This window comes from Gnatocerus cornutus, chromosome 8 (genome assembly GCF_029298725.1).
Source record: "Gnatocerus cornutus isolate USDA-ARS CGAHR chromosome 8, icGnaCorn1.1, whole genome shotgun sequence".
NCBI classification, from domain to species: domain Eukaryota; kingdom Metazoa; phylum Arthropoda; class Insecta; order Coleoptera; family Tenebrionidae; genus Gnatocerus; species Gnatocerus cornutus.
The window spans coordinates 16,102,147-16,122,980 of NC_142240.1; the positions used below are offsets into that span (position 1 = coordinate 16,102,147).

Consider the following 20,834-nt stretch of genomic DNA (forward strand, 5'->3'; position numbering starts at 1 on the left):
GTTGCACCAAATGTAATTACACTCCGAACAAATATCCAGTTTTTGTTCATCGAACTTTTGGTGTATTCAAGTCGAGCTTTCACCTCAGGAAATATCGCCCGAAAAACAGTACAACTTCATTTGGAAATAGTTTTGAAACTAGTCTTATTTTATGGTTGATTACTTCAATAAAGGTTGGAATTGGAATTTCCGAGTATTCCCCGTCCTTGTAATCCACTTGTCAAAACCGAAATGGATGGATATATTTGTCAGTTAATAATTTCGGGATGATTATTGCTGGTGACGTGAACACGGAACGTAAAAATGCGAACATGGAACGAAATAAAAAACTACGTTGATACGGATCTCGAATTGTCACATTTTGTGTGGATGTCGGATGCAGTATTAAAAAAGTACCTCGACGATCGGAAACAGAAATTGTGTTATTCGTGATATCTGCTGACGGCGGTTTAGTCTTAAACGTAAACACTCGAGGGCCCAAAAGATATCTTTTTAAAATCGCCGCTGATTAAATAGGCGATGTAATTTCCCAGTGGGATTAATTGCATTTTTTATATCTACAGAAACATGTGTTTCGCGATCTTATCGCATAATACCAACACTGCACGCGAAAGTGCTGAACGAAATGACTGCAGCATTGTCGGTTTTTAAATTGACCTGGTAGCAATTATTTTCGACGGTTTCCATGTCAGACGTGACACTTTCCGAACGTGGTTCAGAAAGCTTCATGTGCATTGTGTTGGAGTAAATGTTGGATGCCGTTTCACTTTATTTATATAGATATGAAATGTATTCAGAACGCGTCTGTTCGGATTTATTGGCTTATTTTTTAGATCTTTTCACGGGCTTCGTGAAATACGTCACAATTTCACTGCGCCGACTTTCGCGGATGCCGTGAAAATACGAATCAAAATCCTCTGTTAGCTCACTAATAAGGTTTTTTTAGTGCTTAGAGAATCTAAAAAGGAAATGACATCTGTTAAAAATATCATTCCAACTTTAAAATGATCTCGTGCTGAAACTGTACCGATAAATTTCGAATAAACTAGGTTTATAACAACTGTAAAAATGGTGGATGCGCCGGTGAAATACGTTTTTAAAATATTGATTGTTTACCGCATTCGTCATTGTCTCATCGATGTTTCAAGGTTTTACAAAAATGGTGGATGCGCCGGGTCGTGATTGCTGGAGTTATTTCCGTCATCTTCTTAAACTAATTCTGTTCGCTCTGATTATTTGAGTTTAGATTGTAAATAGTTCTGGTCTGTAGTTTTAGCACGACAACTGGTTTATGACCTATCACAGTTGCGCTCTTAGCGTTGGTTTGAATTATTAACGATACTCTCGACTAACAACTGCGAAGAAGTTTTTGCGTTGCAATTATCCTGAAACGTCAGGATCATATCGAGTTTATCCTCGTAGGCGGATAGATTTCAATCCGACCTTTGTGCAGTGTCTGTCTTTGATCACATTTGTCAAGTATAAGGTCGGGTTTAATAACGTAAAGCAACATTACACTTGGTCGATGATCCAGATACGATTTGTGCATAAACAAATTACAAACATCAAAAGAGCGGAGTTATTAAAATTCAACATTCTGAAAATAGCGATGTTATTAAAGGACATGAAGACGTTATTAAATTATCGAACGAAAAACAATATCTCTGGTATTTTCCATTTTTCATGTTGGTCAGAGAGAACTTAACTCTGATAAATGCGTCGAATGTCGGTGGAAAAATGTGCAAATGAATGGAATATTGTGGTTACGAGCGTACGGATGATATATTAATTGACACACAAAAGCTGGAGGGAACAATGTAACGACTTTTCGACCTGAAAGCAGATGTCCGTTTCCCCCGGAATTGATAATCTTTATACAGATTTAGCGATAATTCACGGGGCGTGTTCCCCCGTTTAATGCAAAAATTAATTACTTTGGGGCTACGTACAAATAGGCCATAAAGTATGATAATAATTCCCGCTCGTTTCCTATTATGATTCCGGAAGAGCGGCATGTTTTTCAGACGTACGAATTTAAATAACCTACGGAATAAAATAACGAGACGCTATAAAATATAATAGGCCAGATGTATACGACGCGATCCGTAACTCCGTTAATATCATGAAAATTAAAATATTCGACGGCATGATGAAAAAATTTAATTTATCCCAACTACGGTGATACTAATTGCGGGACTGTGAAAGACCAAATCGATGAAAATCAAATTAATCTTAAATAAAGAGGCGAGCGGAAATCGGATCACTCATTTTGTAAATTAAAATCGCTACCGGGTTTCGCTTTCATTCTGTCCGAAACAAAAACTTGATTTTTATCAACGATGCATTTAAATTCGCAATTTTTCGAAAGCTGCGGCGCCCCAATAAGTTTGAATAAGTTGGGCGGCTGCAGACCCACTTCAGTCCTCGCAGACGAACGCTCTTATCGTTTCTCCTGTCAAAAAAAGGGCAAAAAATCAAAATTAACCAATTCGATCTCTATCCACGAGTCTTTTACTCTCGAGGCGGCGTAATGGATGGTTAAAAGAGTAGAGCAATGTCGATTTTGAGACGAGAATAAATCGAGAGTACCTCGTCTGGTTCTCAAGCGAATGGCATTTCTATGTTCCGACTTCATCTGTCTGAAATAAAAAAATATCTCTGCTCTGTATTAGTATGAAGAAAGATTCTGTCAAAGTTTGATATTCTCGGCAGAGGGATTTATATCGGCGACGACGTTTGTTAGCGAGTATGATGGATGATGTTATCAATGTCTCAGGATTGATAGCTTCTGGACCCGCTAATACATTTTATCGGGAAAAGTGACGGCCACGAAGGCTACAATCGTCTGTTTTAACACTTGCTTCAATTGCTATGGATTGGCAGCCAAGAAATTGAATTAAGGAACGTTTCTATTGTTATCGATTATGAATTAAGCTCGCATTAGCGACACTTAAAGTTGAAAAGCTCTCGAAATGATGGGTTTCGTTAGTGTCTCCGTCGCAATTCAAATTAGGGCCATTACGACCTCGTGCTCCCTTTAAAGACCGAAATGACAAGCGTTTAATTAGTTGAAATCGATGGTAAGCTCCTTCAGTTTGACGGAGGATTCCGTGGTCACTCAATCACAATGCAGGGATTAGTAACCTCGCGATCCTCTCGCCTTAGAAGTCGTACAACATACACTGAAACATCCAATTTTACCACAAAGGGATTGCACCAGGCGTTATAAATCAATACCCACGAGCCCATTAAACGGAATAGGTAGAAGCAATGAATAGATTATTCATATTTGTGCGCACCCTCCAGAAAGAAGGAATAATTCATCCAAAAATTCTCACAGAGAATATCAAATGCAACTATACAAATTAAAACATTAACTTTGCATATCTTCTTCTTTAATTGGATTTTACAATTGCACTCAAACTTAAGAACTAGTCGGAAATGGATGCCGAGATGCTTCTTACAGAATAATAACACTTGGGGACGCGAACCTCGTGCACGTTTTATGAAGGACATCAATATTTCCATTTGATTAACGAATCGAACATGAAACCGAACCTTGAAAAAACTTCCACTTCTACACCAGATGCTGACACAAAGTTTTGTTTTGTTTTTCCTCCAGATACACGAAAAAATTATTTATTTGAATCCAATGGATCAAATCACGATTTAATATTTGTGGCACGTCGAAACGCACCATCGAACTTAAAATATTCTTAATAACCGTGAATTCTTTAGTAAACTGCTGAAAATTTGACAGCACCATGAAATGTTCTCCCTCGACGTGTTCCATCTTTTTTGGCAGTTATTATGGCATAAAAAGATCTTTACTAGTTTGTACAACACGAAAAAATGGTCGAGGAGTTGAAATATTAAGTCTTAAGAATTTGTATTTCAGTTGATTGCACATTCTTCCTGTGACAATGTCAATTAACTTAGTGTCGCTAATTACGTGCTAAACTTGTGCGGAATTATGCAGAGCAATCATTGTTGAGATTAATTTAATTCAAGAGCCGTGCATCTGGGTCAATTTTTGAAAAAGCTTTCAACATTTTATGGACTATAAATTGCTTTAAATATTTTACCATGGTTCGTCCGCTTGGCAGACGCGGTTGCTTGTACGTTATTACAAAATGTCATTTCATACAATATTAACTTTGTTGTACATGAAATTTCTTTCCTCATACAACCCCGACACATTTCATTTTCCGTGAATTTAATTTTGAATTTGAAAATTCTCCTTCGCTCGTAATTAGCATGTTAAGTTATGTAAAATAACCCGAAAACTTCTCAGCGTTCTTGGAGAGCCCCCGGAAAAATTTCTAGTCAAATTTCTAGCGAAACTTTTTGTGCAATAATCGCGTGATTTATTGGGGTTGTTGTTTATGGGCAACACGTGTCCCGATCACGTAGAAATAGTTTAAGGACTTTTTGTATGAAAATTTATCGTGTTCGTGATAGCCGTAATAAATCGCTAAAAGTATTTTATTTGAACAAAAAATGTGTCAAAAGGTAGAGTATGAAGTTGACAGTCGAAATAAAAAGATGTTGAGACGGAAGCGAGGTCCATAAAGTGCTCAATTAAGCTCTGAATAAAAATGGTAAAATTCGAAAAAAGTGGCGAGCTCGTCGTTTCAAATTAATTAATCGGATTCTGAGTAAATTGGAACGAACGGCCTCGGTCTTCTCCTAATTTCAATATATAAGCGCGAAAAGTTCCGCTTAAGAAATATAAATCTTTTAGGTGGAGACACCTCTCTCCCTGTTTTCCTATTTATGAATTTATCTCTTTAATAAATCACATCAGCAACAAATCGCACACCTTTTATGATTTTAAATATTAATACATTCCCGCGAGAAATATATAATAGGAGTTGTCAGCTACATGACGCCTCATTTTTCATTTCCAATTTGAAAATCCCAATGTACTTTGCTTTTGCATTTCTGACTCGCAACATGGAGACAACATTGCTGTTATCAATTTACCTTTATCTTTCACAGGTACGTGCAAATCTGTTTTAAACTAGTTTTAGTTGAAATGAATGAAACGTGTTTGGTTGATTGAGCGTTCATTGGACCGTTCTACTGCACGAAAGCTCTGTTTATGCCATTCGATTAATATCACACATGCCATTGTTCACAGCTCTCATCAATTTTTCATTATTCAAAGACTGAATATTAACAATCGGGGGCGGCGGATTCGACGCTACGTCCAAACAGAAAAAAAAGGAGAAATTTTAGACGGGGATTTTACGACGATTAAATTTCATAATGGACTAGGCCGTCACACAGTGAATTATTGAAAATATAGCCGGGCGCATCCACCATTTCTAACTAATTCGCCTCATTTTCCTGACCTTTTTTGGGGAATTTGAGCAAAGTTGTCCTGACAATGTTGCCAATAAATCACAAATGCGCCCTCTAAATGACGTCATAACCGTGTCATAACAGCGACTTTATTCCCGTAACGCGAAAGGTCGTTTATTTCCCACCCAAAGTGTCATCTAATTTAAAGTATTTTTCGGTGGTTCTTGCGCAATTTTTTCCGCATCAACGGCCATGTCGTACAGCGTCATGGCGTCGTTTTTCCGCGTCTGGAGGCCGTGATGGGCCGTTTGCGACTATAGGACATTGTCGTCGTTGCATAAAAAAGGGTAACGTTCCGACGATAAGCATATTAGGAATATTCTATTAGAGCGTCGGTGCGATCTCATAAGGGTTGCGATAAGCGCATGTTCTATACGTCGTCACTGGTAGATGGATGATTGGGCAGCTTAGGGGGTGCCTCAGGTCGATCGTGGTGTGTTTATCGGTCTAATACACCCTACATATCCGGCCGGAAAATGAGATGCGGCCGATAAACCGCTAAACGACCGCCAAGTTTATACCAGAAAATGCCCGCGAGCATTTCGTGGAGATGTTAGGATTTCGAAGAATTTCGAGATGCGGGATGTCTGTCAAGGTGGACTTGAAGACGCCATTATTGCAAACTGTTTGTTTGAGAAGAGACGTGTCGCTTAGTCAACACCTGACCGAATGCCGACGGGAGCGATTTATTGCATTCGGGCGGTTTAAAGCACGAAGGCTCTGTGACATTAAATATCGCACAAGCCATAAAGGGATCTTCAGACGAAAGAGAATAAATATACTCCCAAAATACCGTTTTTTTGGGAAAAGAGCGACTCATATTTAATCGAAATGGTGGATGCGCTGGGATAACCGTAATACTGGCTTAATAAATTAATTACTATTATGCTTTTCTGAGGTTTTCTCGTTTTTTCATTTTGGCAGTCAATGCTCTACAACTAACAAATAAAAAAATTTCACTCCTGGATGTTGAAAGATTATAAATTCTTTGAGAGAGATTTTATGACCTCATAAATATTTCTCGAAGTAGTAAAATTCCAAATCAGGTTTATTACAGTAAATTATTACAACTGAAGACTTTAAATTTTAAGTTTATCTACATATGTACGGACATGACAGTCAAAATCATAAAACCATACAAAATCAACTAAGGTCTAAGGTCGAAAATCCGGAAATGAAAAATTCAAAGGAGCTTCATAGTACACAACGTTGCAAAGTTTCTGTAAAATAACGAACGTCATGTTAAGCTCCCCGAAGACAGTATAAGCTCTCCATCAAACTTTAGGAGATCATGAAAGGAGAACCCCTAAAAATTCCCTGAATGTTAAATCCGGGCAGACCTGGCGTCCTCTTAATTTCCTTTGAGTGGTGATGAAGTGGCACAGTTCGTCTTGAGCGAATCTCCGTTAAGTACCTCCATTTGATCGCAGTAACATTTGCTCGTAAGATCAGATGGTAGATATGGCGTAAAGATTTAATTAATTCCACTCTTTGAAAAGGACCGGTGCGTTTGCCTTTGACAAACTTTCCATGAAAGACTTATTATGGAGATAAGAAAAGAGTGACCGTAATTAGAGAGCTTCAAGTAAAAAATCGCAAGTTTTACGAGTGTCAGTCATCCATACGAACGGCGTAATAAGAAGTCGATGAAAGTGAATACAGTGAGAGCTGAGATTGGCAATGAGAACCCCTGATCTTCCCCTAATACCGAGTGATTTAATAGACATTTTATAAGTCACGTAGGTAACATATCAGCATGCGAGTGGCGCTGTTACTTTCCTGGGACAAGAGACGCTTGATTGTTTTTCTTGTACTTTTTACGTCGCTCTTTCTGGATGTCTAATAAAATGCCCGAAAAAATACCCGGATTTTAACGACGTGGAAAATTATTGCATGCTTGCCGGGACCGCGTTTCTTCCCAGGAACCGAAATTTTGAATTTACTAATTGTACTTTTCCGAAGCACATTCAAACCCATGTATTATGTATCTGATTTTAGCATACGAAATTGCAATACCGAGGCGAACGAGGCGAACTCTCGTATTAAATTCATTTATCATGTAAGTAGTCTGAGCGAAGTCGTGTATTGTGGTCAGGGTCGGACTGGGTCTTGCAGTGATTCTCATTTCCCGGCGCGGCATGAATAATAGGCGCCTCGTGTTAAACTAATAGTATGACGTCATCGACGCCATATTGTCGTGTGTTTGTAGGGTACTGTGACGCAATATTCGGCGATTATGTAAATCGCTCCTCGAGAGACGTATCCGATTAGTAGGATCTAATTGTTGCGATTGAGCTAACCGTGCTAATTATAGCAATATGTGGTTTTACTGGGGGAAAGCCCCAGATGTTGGTACGCGCGAGTATGGTGGACGCGCCGGGCGAACTCAAAAATAATAGTGAAATAACTCAATCGACTAAATCAGCGTCCATCATAAGCCTGCAGTCATTTCAGAAAAACGAAAAATGAAAGACTTTGGCAATGTTTATTTAGCGGTGGCGCTCCGCAATACAAATACTTAGCCGCCACGTTTTTGTACGTTCAATAACGAAGGGGTTCATAAAAGCGGTATAAAACCGATAAGGCACGTACTTTGCACTTTTATCTCCATCACAGTTTTCCCGGCGAGTCCAAAATACAACCTCTGCATCAATTACCTCCACCATTAGTATATCGCGCCACTGTGTAATTTTTTTCCGCTTCCTGTGTATAATTGAATCTCTACATATAAGTGAGATTAGCATGTCGTCGCGTGTGGTGTAAAGACGCTTTTCTTTGGCTAATTACCACGTTAACAGCTTTATTCTATTGACGCGACGAATTTGTGAAGATTAACGAGATTAGGAGTGCGGGTTGAGATTTTCGTCATGTTAGAAGGTGTCATCCTACTTAAGACGCTCGATTTCGTCTAATTGTGTTGACCAGAGGTAGGGTGGCAGAGAAACCGCATCTCTGAGCACGCTCTAATTATTAGATAGAGTTGCTAATTAGATAACAAGTCCATTTATCACAAAGAGGAGCGCTCAACTGTGGACGTATACAAAATCATGGAGGCCGAAAAAGACAAATCTAGATTTATGTGGCTCCCCCAAACTGAGCGAAGTACACCAGTTTTAATCGACCTAGTGGAGATTACAAGTCTCCTACAATTCCACTGTTCGTGATTTATGGCAGACATTTCGCGAACTCCTTCGCACTACTAATACCGACCAATGGAATATGCATGCTTTGGGCATTGCCGCAAGCATACAAATACGGCGAATTTTACATAAGTAGCCACATTTTCAATACATCAACCGCGAGCAAAAAAGCTCTGCCAGTGCAGACGGTTTACGATCAACACTTCTGGAAACACAAGAACAATAGCAATAGGAAAATTCGATCGCGAAACGGTCCCTCAGCGTTCTATTTTATCGCAGCAAATGGGTCATTCCGCAGAAAAAGCAAACACGATTTGTAATTGTCCCCAACATTTGTAAGAGTGAGAATTTTTCGCCATTCACTCAAAACTGCGTTTTATTCAAATGCCTTGGTAATTTCAGAGGTCGACAAAGTCCAGACTTTTCTTTTTCTGGAGTTATGAAGCGGTCCAGGCCCAAATTAAAGTATCATGAGAAAAAATATTGGCTTTTAGTGAGATAAATGCCCGTGTCAGCCTCTCAGCTTAATCAAAAGCAGAAGCAGGTTGATAATGGTGGCCATTATAAGAAGTTTCGCGATCGCGTGCGTTTCCCGGAGGTAAACGCGTGTATCCGGGTCGACTCCACCCCAGCCCCACTTGGAAAAACGCATCAGCCGTCATAATCCCCAACACGTGCCCCTTGTCTCGCGCTGCTCTGCATTGTAAAACGATCCCTTGGTCCTTCTTAAACGCCCGAAAATCCCATGGGCTTGCATAATTAGGTCCTGAAACATTTCGACAGTCACCTAACGGGAATAATTGCGTTTTTAGCTAAATGAAATCCATTATGAACTCATCAGGCTGAGTTGGAATCCCCCTAGATTATCTAGAGGCACGTAACCTCCGATTTCATCGTAAAGTAAATTAAAATTTGCATGAAAATAATGTGTTTATTATCGATCAAAAGTGCGCCAAAACCCTTTATCAAGCCTTGAACGCGTGAGCTTCATCGCAGATTACGTATTATTTTCGATAATTCGATTCAAGTGCGAAAAAACGGGGAAATTTCGGCGCGATTCCAATAAAGGTCGCTATTCCATTGAATTAAATGTACCGGGCAGATTTATGACCACAACCTACTTCAATTCGCATTCATAACAATACTTTAAATCTGCCAGCGTAATTGCACGATAATAACGTTTGTTGAAATTCGGGAAACTCGAACCGCAGATGCTTTATTTCCCAAACAATACACTAAACTCGTAATTGCTACCTTCTATTACGCTAAGCCGCGTGCACATTAGTCTGGAAAAACCGGCCCAAAACACTCATACGTACGTAATTGGGTTCCATTTTGAAAAGTTCCATGCCTAGTAGTTTCCAGCACAAAACGCTTTGCCTCATTGTCTTACTCCAATTAATATTCGCTTTGATTACTACCGGGATCTAATAAACAACCGGGAAATTCATTTTTCTACTTTTTCCGTCTTTGTGCTCTCGCGCTAAATAAACGAACTCCAAAAAGAATGACTTGTAATTTTAATTAGTTCTCTTCAAAGGATCCAAGATTTCTCCATATTAAAATTGAAGAAATCCGAACAGCAACATCAGAGGAAAGTTCAGTTTTAACATCACAAGAATCGGTTTTTAATGAGGCAAAATCCCAATCCTATTTAGAGTTTTCCCAAGTTTATTTTCTTCGTTAAAAATCGCCATTGCTCGCATGTTGACACCTGCATAATAATGTCTGTAAGCTGCAATTATCTTCGTGTTGTGACTTCTATAAAGCTGTAATTGTACATTAGCTTTCTCGAATTCCATATTAATAAGAAGGGGATGAATAATGCATGAGAGTTCGGTAAACAAAGTGCAACTCGTTCCCAGTCGTCAGCACGAGTGCTACTTGAAAATTTTAATCTCGGATTGTTCGATTGGGTGATTTCGGATTTTTGAAAGCCATACACCGGATTAAAGTTTGGAAGAAGAGTGCTTGGAAAGTGGGCGAAGATTAGGTTGGGGGATCCAATACTCAACTAGTTCAATAAAACTAAGCCATCGCAAATTTTCGTGCTAATTCATCCCAGGATCGATCTTAGCATTTTCCGGGTTGGCTCCGTGCCGCCCCCGCCTGAAAAATTTGTATCAATTTAATTTGTTGGCGTCTATGCAAATGTAATCTGCTCTAAAAGCATTCCGATAATTCATTTGGTCGGTTCCGCGCCCTCTTTGCTCTCTGCGTCACCTCAAAGTTGTGCCCTTTGTGTTCAAATCTTCAGGGACAAGCAACAGCGGCTTCCAGCTCCGGTTCCAAGCGGTTACGTTACGTAAAGCACAAATTATAATTTAGCGAACGGATTATTAACGAGTTGCCTGCCTTATCGTGCTTGGCCTGTACAGCTGACCCGCCATAATTACTGTCTCATCTATACACACTACTACTGTATGTTTTGGATCTTTCCCAAGGGCATCCATCTATGCATTTAATAAAGATGATGGCGGTCGGATATTGCGAAACCTTTAGGCCCATGGCTTGAGCATATCCGACGAAATTAACACCGTGTAATTTAATTACCGTCCTGAATTATGCCGACCGACACAATTCTAAGTCTTTTCGATATTAGAGGCGAGGGTTTAATTGGCGCCCGTAACTTTTCGTGAATTTTTGGTCCATGGAGCCGGATTCTTCCGGGTCACCAATCAGGGTTTGATTATAATTAGACGCTCGCGCTTTTTCCAGCCCATAATTCACCCCCTGGAAAAAGCATTGGTCGTAAATAAATGAAGTCGGTATACCTGTATAAGGTTGGATTAAGCTCGCCGGAGCCTCGCCACCTGGCGTTAATAACTCGGCAGAGCAGTGAAGATTAGCCTAAATGGAGATTCGTCCCGCAAGATCTAATTAAAGACCGATTCGCTGCGATTTCCAGCTCCTCAAGTCAATTAAGGACCCATCGACTAAAAGGGCTCGTCTTATTTTCTCAGCCTCGACTCAACGTCTTAAATAATTCTGCAAATGTGCAACGTCGATGCAAGCTCGGAATGGCCGAACATTAATTATTTACGATCGAATGAAGAATTCAGAAGGATGTAAGCCTCCCTTAATTGGAGACCAAGCCACAGATGGGTTCTTGTTGACGCAACACTCTCAAAGTAAACAGAAATGTTGAATATTTAAACACCATTTCCTCATAATAATGAAAAGTTTCTAACACGAAAAAAACAGATTTGTGTGAATTTATTCCACGGAAGCAACGAAAGTGTTTGGAGTCAATAAATGTCACCCTTGGTGGATTAAACTGTCACCGACCAGTAACACTAATCCGAATCATGGATGGAAAGTCTGTTGTGTCACATCGGACGACTTTACAAAAGGATTAATCATTAACTTTAGCAATGATGTATTGATTGCGCACACGGAAGTAAATCATTGATTCAATTTAACTTGTACGCCTACATGTATCGAATGCAAAAATTCTAATCCTTGCTATAATCTCCGACTTTAATTAAACACAAGCGGGTAATCGATAATTGCAATTAATTGCAACGCCAGGAAATGACGGTCGGGTACGGATCTACACGGATTAACCTACAATAATATTGGGGAAAATTATTATTATTAAATTTGCAAACCTATTTTTGACCGGGGCCTTGACTCGACAACCAAACCGAAGAATTAAAAATTCCGGGCTTGCTCAAAGCAATTTTTTTATTGGAAAACCTGTTCCATTCTTGGAAAGCACACCCACGGAGATTAAAAATATTTTAAAATAATATCAAAGGAAATATCGTGAAAGCAATAAAATACAGAAATAATTTTTTTGATCTTGCCCAAACGAATTTACGTATCTGTTGTCACAAAGAGATGTAACTTTTAATTTGGAAAAAGATGAAATTTTGAAATGTTTGCGTGTATGAAAATTCAGTAACTTAACGTATAATAATGACGTGGGAGTCGCAGCTGCACTGAATTAGTTCGCCTAGAGCAGCGACTTTTCTCTTTGGGGAACGCCTTCTCTCCATGTTCTCCTTCTTCAAATTACCAACTTAAAATCTTGGAAGATTGAAACGTAACGCGTTATTTATGAGCAGCATCTTCAATTTCTTGCACGTTAATGTGGCCATTAGAACGTTATATGTGCAAAGTTGCGTCATGTTCCAGTGAGTAAGAACAGCCCGATAAAATTCAATTCGTTACGTTGGCAGTTTGTCGTGGCCGCATCCACCGTTTCAAATGCGTTAGATTACAAGTGGACGTTTAGATAAATGAGTGGAAGAAGAGAAGAGGTTAAAGTATCTTATAATTTTCTCCTCTTCCGTGTGAGCGACTGACTCGTATCTAAGATGAGAGCTCATTTTGTGGCTGACGTATCAAATCACTTCTAGGGCCAGCAACGGTCAATGAGATTAGCTCTGCAAACTGCACAGTAGAACGCAATATCCCTTAAAAGCAGGCATTAATGCGCGCAGAAAGCTTGTTACGAAGATAGTGGCTTGACGACGAACAGAAGAGACACTTGCCCACGTTCGACGAAATTATATGGAAGATGATCGATAGAAAGAAAATATTTTTGTTGCCACGGAACGTCTCGTCTTCTAGCTGCCTTCCAATTTGCATCAGAAACGGTGAAATATTCATTTCGACTAAGTATCCGAGGATGGCGGCATTGTCTGCATTTTAGAATTTAAATGATGATCGACAACAGACATTTGTGCGCTCAAATTGGGCTCGATTACCATTCGCTGCAGAATTGGAGAACTAATGACGGGACTGTCTTCGGGGAATCTGCGCTCCTTTATATTAGCTTTGAGACGCTTTTTGAACACGCGTGACAGGTTGAACACGGTTTTAGGTTTATTGCAAGCGGACTAGAATTTTTGTTTTATTGTGAACGATTTGTGCTGCGCTTATCTGCGCCGGATACTCAATTAGTCACGTTTTTACTGTTTTAATGAAATTGCTGTCATTTCCCCGCCCAGTTTTCCCACGGCACTTTTTTTCCGTTTTGTCATATTTATATTATAACCTTGACACGTGTCTTGGAAAATGGTGGAGGCGCCGGGCAAACACACCACTCCTACTCTGGTTTTATTAGCACTTTTCTTAAACAGCTTAATATGAAGCGTTTTAATTCGAAATTTAAATTTTCTTACATCTCTAAGCGCCGAGTGTTATCGCGAGTAATTTTCACTTCATAAACGAACCCCGAACGAGTCACAAAGGTGGTTTTAAAATCCTCAAATTCAAGTATAGCAACCACGTCTGGATTGCTTCGATTTTAGTTTTGAACGTTCTCCAGGCAGTTGTAGATTTATTGATTGATAGTTATTAAACTGGTCGTTGGAGAATTGAATGTCAGTTTCAAGATCGTTGTGATTGCTTCGGAGAAAACTCATTACTTGTCTATCAGCAAATTCATTAACTGCGCAAAAGTACAATAGGAACAATGTTTTTCTTTCATTTTCGTCGAATATTGGTTCAATTTAGGGCCAGTTCACGTGCAGTTATTTTTTAATGGAGAGAAGTTGGATGGGAACCGGCGCATCCACCATTTGTGTTGCCTTTTAATTGAGACGCTCGATTAGCTGAGCAACTGTTACAATTTGAGAGCGTTTTGGGGTCTCCCTGTAAAGAAACCGATAAGCTTTTATATTGTGGCTAACGACTCGAAAGCGTCCTTTTTCTTCGCGTTCCGTCACAACATGAAAACAATGGACATTGTCTTGTGGAGTCAGCAAACCATGAATCACCCTGTAGAAACCCTTTAACGGCTGAGCGAAAAATAATAAGAGATGTAAGAAAGTTTAAGTGGATGCCGGAGAAAAGTTTAATTAATATTGACTTTTCCAATCCCGAATGAAAATCCGCAATTCGGGCGTTTCTGTCCTCGATACAAATTTTAATATAGTGAATGAGAAAAAAAAGTGTTCGTATTGATTTCTCGTCAAAACCGGATACCTTCAAAGTCCGTCTTATTACTCGCGGTAACATTATATTGATTGAAGAATACAAGCGGGCAACAAAAGTAAACAGCCGCAAGGGGTGCAGATAACAATCGTTTCGTCGTGATTCAATCCGACGATATATTTTTTTCATCCTCACGTTCACAATTCATTGTTCCAGGAGAGCACTAGAATCAAGCCATTTCTATATCCCGGTTCTTTTAACGAAGAAATGTTGGTCGTTCCGAAAAACTTGGATGTGCCGTTTACATTGCAACCCTCTTAGTTTTACTCGAGAACACATTAGACTTTAATATCTATTCACGAAGGGTGCGAATCGATATTAACCGCGACTCGTCGATGATAACATCGTACAAAAGAATTTCCTTTTATGAATTCCGACGCTTTCATATTTCCAACGTTCGAGGGGAGATGACAACTTGGCATAATTACTACCAACAGACCGTCATTATCGAAACATGTCATAAATAAATCCCGACTAAAAATAGCACAAAAGAATTTAGTTTCGATCTACGTGCGACATGTTCCAGATAATTGTTTGCTACAAAGATAAAATGCCATAAAATTCAAACGGATTTTTTTGTTATCGTTTTAGTCATAATCATCAAATTTCACTAGGCTAATTATTTCACGTCATGCGACTAAAATGTTTTAATCACGCACGTCTCTCAGCGAATTCAATTTCCATCCAAAGAATCCAAATTGCGGGATTTTCCTTTAATTTTTATTTGTTCTGTGCTACTCCTTCGAGCAAAAAATTAATTAATTTTGTGCCAGCTTTAGGTACACATGTGTGGCCACTGTCCCATGGAAGCTATTTAATTAAACAAAACATGGACTAATTAAACCGGATATCTCGAGTGGGCTCGCTCACTCATTTTTAGACTTGATTGCAAATTTTATTTTACTACCCTGCCCAACTTTGATTTAGATAAAACTGCTGATCGCTCCCCAACAATTAATTACATGTCCGACATTCGTGGCAGGATGTTTGCTAGAGGGTTAGGGCGTCCTCTCAAGACAGGAGTTGTTAGGAAGTTTGCGTGCTAATAGTGTATCGGGTGGACTATTGTCGGAACTGCAGGCCTAATTAGGTATCAGTTGGCTGCCCTGAGACACGCAAAATTAAATGCCCATCAAAGATAAAATGCGGTTTTCTCTTTTATTCAGCTGACCGACAATTCGTTTTAATTGAATTTAGTAAGACAAAAAACTGTTAAATATTCAACATAAACACCGCGCTAGAAGTTGTCTTAATGCAACAAGTACCTGGGCGTCGCGACGGTGCCAAGTGTGCAATGAAAACTACGTAATATCCAACTTTGAGTTAAAATGGTTTATTAATGTTGACTCCGAATTGAGTAATCGCAAATTGAAACTTTACAAAAAAATGATAAAAAATTGTCTATTACGGAACGAGTTTATAATGGAAGGGATTACGGCATTAGTGAACATTGTATGAAACTCGTTTATAACTCGGGATTATGGCATTCGTTCCTAGAGCGCTGTTTTAGAAAGAAGTTTCTCATGTGTGTATTATTTTCATTGCATGTCTTTCTAACAACGATTTTTTTAACAGGTTTTGCAAATGACAGAAGGGCCGTACCGGAGATTTCTGTGAAGGTGAGTTTGAATTTTCAGTTGAATAATCCACAAAGTACAAAACTAGGTCAAACATTTGTTACTATTGTAGTAAATTTTAAGCTCTCTGCCTCGCTTTAATGAAGTGGGCAAAACGCGCCGACTTTGGGTCGTAACTCCTGGACCTTTCCTTTTCTGGCCCTTGTGATCCGCTTTTTCGAAAAAGGGGTTTGAGCGTTCTATCTTTTTCGGACTTTTGGCTTTCGCGCGAGAGACAAGACTTACCAGTATGAGTTGCCCGCTGTTTTATTTCAATTTTATCACCGCGCTGATGTGTGACTGCGCCACAAGATATTTGGCATAGAAATGGGCAAATCGACCTAGAAACCGAAAACGGAAGGGGTGCGGTTTAACGTTTTATAATAACACGTACGACGAACGTCTATAATTACACAACACAATGTTTATAAATAAAAATATCGGTTACTGTTGCGGCATTTTCTGTAATCGAGCTTCGAATGTTGAGGGCAATTTAGACTAGTCGGCTTATGTTTAATGGGAAAAATCGCATAGGTGAACAAACGTATAAACAGCTATTATATTTACGAACAACGAATCGTACTCTCGAATTTTGTAGAATCTAAAAAATACGATTATCAACGCATTTTTCGTATACAGGGTGTCCCAGAACTGGCGCCCCAGAGAAAAAGGGCTTATGGAGGCAACAATTCTGAACCAAAATTTATCCTGAAGCTGAATAGAATTTGAAAATTGGTAACTATGGACACATACTATCATTCATTGGTCAGATGAAAATTAGACTCTCGTTGCCTAGGAAGTTAAAAAATTGGACAAAACTTTTTTTTGCTAAATGTTAAATGACAAAATACAGTTAACTTGACTTCAGTTTAACTCGAAAATTGGTGGTTTTGTAGTATGTATAATGAATAAAGAAACCCGAATTAAAATCCAAGGCCACGGAAAAGGGAGGTCCATTAAAAAGCGAGGTCCGCCGATTTCAGAGGGCCACTTAGTTTGTACATGTGGTTATAAAGGGTATTTGGATATAAATCCGTCGTGTGAACCGTATAGCGTTTCTTTTTTGGGTCGTATCCCGGGAGCCCAGATGCAGTTCTTTCGCCCATCATCCATCTCCCGTGACACATATGAACACGGTGCCGCAGATATGAAGGGAATTTGCAATAAAGATTCCGTCCATAACCCGAACAATGCGTTTGTCAGATCTACACCTGTTCAAGCGACAAGAGTCATTTGTCTTCGGGGTAGGCTTTGATCATTTAAACACGATAGATATGTTTGGTCATGTCGCCGAGGTCCTGTGAGACCCTCCGGACTCATTACTGAACCGCCTATGACGTCATCTAATCACCTGCGCGCAATTCGGATGACATCTACATAGCATTTCAGTAAACGTCCGCATCCTGTTGGAAATGGCATCTGGACATTGCACGGAGGACGTCATCATGTTCCTCACGCTCCAAATCAAATTATCGCGACCGGGTGCGCCTGTATCACTGTAATTTCTTGTGGGGATTGAGTTAATTGGGAAAGTTTCGTATCAGTTTTAATTTCGACGCCTTTTGTGGTGTGTGTTCTTTCATATTTGCATCGGGAGCGGTGACGCAAACTTGGCGAAAAACAACTCAAAGAACACTCGAACAGTCCTCCAAGTGTTGGTAAATGTTACCAGTCGACTTACTTGTTGAGTTCACAAAGTAGTGGACGTTGACACAAAAACATTGAAATTCGAAAGCTGTTCGGGAATGAAACGAGCTATTTTCGTACGTTGAAGGGGAAAGTTGAGGAAACTTACATCACGTGATCGGCAGCTCACCGGATCATTTTCCTCATTCCCCGGAATTAAACAGAAGAGACAGGGGAAAAGCGTATTGGAAACTTTCTTTGTTCGCTTCACTCCTAAAGAACGCAACTTCTGCTTTAACCGTCGCGATGGATATTTTTCGACGGAAAAAGATTGAATTTTAATTGGATTAGCTTCTACTCTTGACTCTAACAGACACCTATGTGCAAGGAAAAACTCCCACAAAACGGAAACTCCATTTAGGAAAAAAATTACAAAACGTTAGTGGTGAGTTTAAATTACGGTGCCATCCACTTCTAAGCTGTCTTAAAATTAAATAGCTGAGTAGTTTGAAGGAGGGAAGCAAAATCTATTTCAGGAAGCGAAGGAGAATTTTAGTTCGGCGAAGAACAAAGGACGGATTATTAAATTATTTTCAGACGTGGAACCAAAAACTTAATAGCATTTGCGTCTTTTTAATGCTAAGTTAGAACGCTTTACTATTTTTTTTTCGAAAGTAAAAGTAAAATACGGTACTAAATGCTCCGGATATTACTTTTTTTCCAAACTGAAAGTCTTAAAGTAGAATCTGAACTTCACCTCAAGATTATTTAATGAAAGGCAAAAATGGTGGATGCGCCGGGACTAGTACATTTTCAACTTCTAATTTTTTCGATTTTTTTCTGTTAGCTGGCGTTCTTTCGCTATCTTTTCTTTGAAACCAAGGATGAGTGGAGGGCGAAAGGAACTATTCACTTCTTGTTTCTAGACTTTTTTTCCGGTACCTAGAAGCCCGGGTAATCAGACAAAACCCACAAATATGCGGCACTTTTATGGCATCTGGTTTTCCGTCCGGTGCTTTCTGAGTCGGCCGCCACAGAATATCGACCGGTTTTGCGCTTATAAATTTTTCGTTGGCAACATAAAATTGACTTTTAAAATGTCCGCAAATCAAACAAAACGATGAATGATGGGGGAGTGTAGCAGCGACTTATTCAAAGAAACCCTTCTAGCCTAGCTCGAGTTGAAATTTCAAGGAATATGCTCCTTCCGCTAAACGGGGTCTCGTTTTTTCCATCTAGGAAAAATTCCGCCATCCCAGTCTCATATTATATAAATGACATGTAGTGAAAACCGTGTGCCATGTAAATATGTCGAGTGTATTAGTGCCGGTCCGAAAACCACGAACACAAACCCCTCCGACCGCAATCTAGTTTATATTCACAACGATCAAAAGCAATACGTTAGACCTGGAGTTCAGGGATTAACAGTAAAGACGCGACGTCGCTAGCCCTTCAGATAGATTTATTAAAAAGGAGGAAAAAACGGGGAAGGAGGTGGAAACCGTGTAAGGAATATATACTGCCAAAAAGAAAAAAAACTCAACACGTGGCCTTTTTCTATTAGGTTTTAGACCATTTGTCACCAAGATTGGTTTTAGAAGTGGAGTGCTTTTAAAAGCGACGCATCCGCAAAAAATATCTGGGTCTGATTTGCATAAATCGAAAACCATACCCTCTAAATCCCGGATGGGAATTTCTTACTGATATACCGGGTGATTTGTTTAAAGGAGAATAAAAATGCGCGTCACAAGTCTATTAGATTAAGCGCTTCAAGTTTTACAAGACGTTTCAGATAATATCGCATTGTTCATATGTCAAATGGGACGGCAATACCGCGACGGTAAACGCCGAGTCCTGACATATTACAAGCCGGTTACTGATAGCGGAGCTGCAATGGTTTTAGTACCGATCATATTTTATTTTTATTGGTGTTTTATCGGACAGGAAAAAATGACAAACTTAGCGACTATATTTCCACCAAAAAAAAACGACCCGTCTTTGAACAAAAACTTTAAAAATAAAAAGGAACAAGTTCCCATTTTTATAAACCTGTCTTGACTCATGTAACTTGCTCAATTTTTCCATAATTTCTTTCTCCTCGGATCATTGCAATTTTCCTTTCCACCCCACTTCTTTAAATTCTGTCCCGAACTCTCTTTAGCTCCCTCCAAAAGTCAACATAATCGATCCCTTATCCCCATCAATCATTCGCTTCCACCTAATCAAAGATGCATGCATGCTCGAGCTTCCGAAATCCTCGAATGCATAAGGAAACCGAGACAAAGCCGCTCCACAAAATTGAAATTTCTTTTTCTCGTAGGCCTCAAAGTTCATGAGTTCCAAGTGGCACGTTTTCAGTCTCTTGAGAACCTCTACTTTATGGGAGCGCCCGTGCAGGTGTGTTCCAGTGGCGTTCGATGGGTTCAATACGGAGTACCCGCGGGGTTCCACCGGAAGTAATTGGGGTCCCCGCAAGGGAATCGTGTTCGCTTCTAATGCAGTCTCAGTGTTCGCCAGAGCGTTGCAGCAAAACTCTTTTAATTGTGAAATGATCAAGGTCGGAGTTTATCAATAAACCATCCAAACTTTTTTCATTTCGGTCAGAGCTTTTGTGCTCAGAACAAATATTGTTTTTTCGGGGTGGAATTGGGGGAGGATAATCGTAATATTTCATATTTATTGCGGTGATGCATAGCGTATAGTGGGAGGAATTATGATTTTAATTCAACGGAATTACAGATATCAAGTGGGAGGGATGAAATGAAAAATATTGCTTCTTTATGGGGGATTTTCGGGTTTAGGGGTTCACTTCCATTCCATATAAATTTAAACTGCAATTTGTTATTAATTTAGTTTGTATTTTTAGTTGCGTTTGAAGCTTGGAACTCGGCTGTGAATTTTTTACCTCGGAATAAATCGCGTCGCTTTTCAGTGTCAAAGAAAACTTATGTCTTTATTCGTCCATCCGCGCGTTTTTCTCGTTCGTTTCTCTATTAATCTTTCATAAGAAGAAAGACAAAGGGCGGAATCGCCCCAACAATTCCGTATCGAAAAGTTCTTTGTCTGAAGGGTTTTTCTCTGTATTTATAAAAGAGACCCTACTAAAGAAGTGTTGATGTAATTTATTAAAATATTAAAG

At 39.4% G+C, this 20,834-nt stretch overlaps 1 protein-coding gene across 6 annotated transcripts in view; it reads left to right on the forward strand.

The window, feature by feature from the left end:
- kek5 (leucine-rich repeat, immunoglobulin-like domain-containing kekkon 5 protein) overlaps positions 1 to 20,834 on the forward strand; it is a 150,414-nt gene that overhangs the window by 21,615 nt on the left and 107,965 nt on the right. For 4 of the 6 annotated variants that reach the window (XM_088044034.1, XM_088044036.1, XM_088044035.1 and 1 more), the window contains exon 2: positions 16,029 to 16,072. The exons of the other annotated variants lie outside the window; for them this stretch is intronic. The gene's annotated coding sequence lies outside the window, so the exon portion shown is untranslated. The remainder of the gene's footprint in view (positions 1 to 16,028; positions 16,073 to 20,834) is intronic. 6 annotated transcript variants of the gene reach the window in all.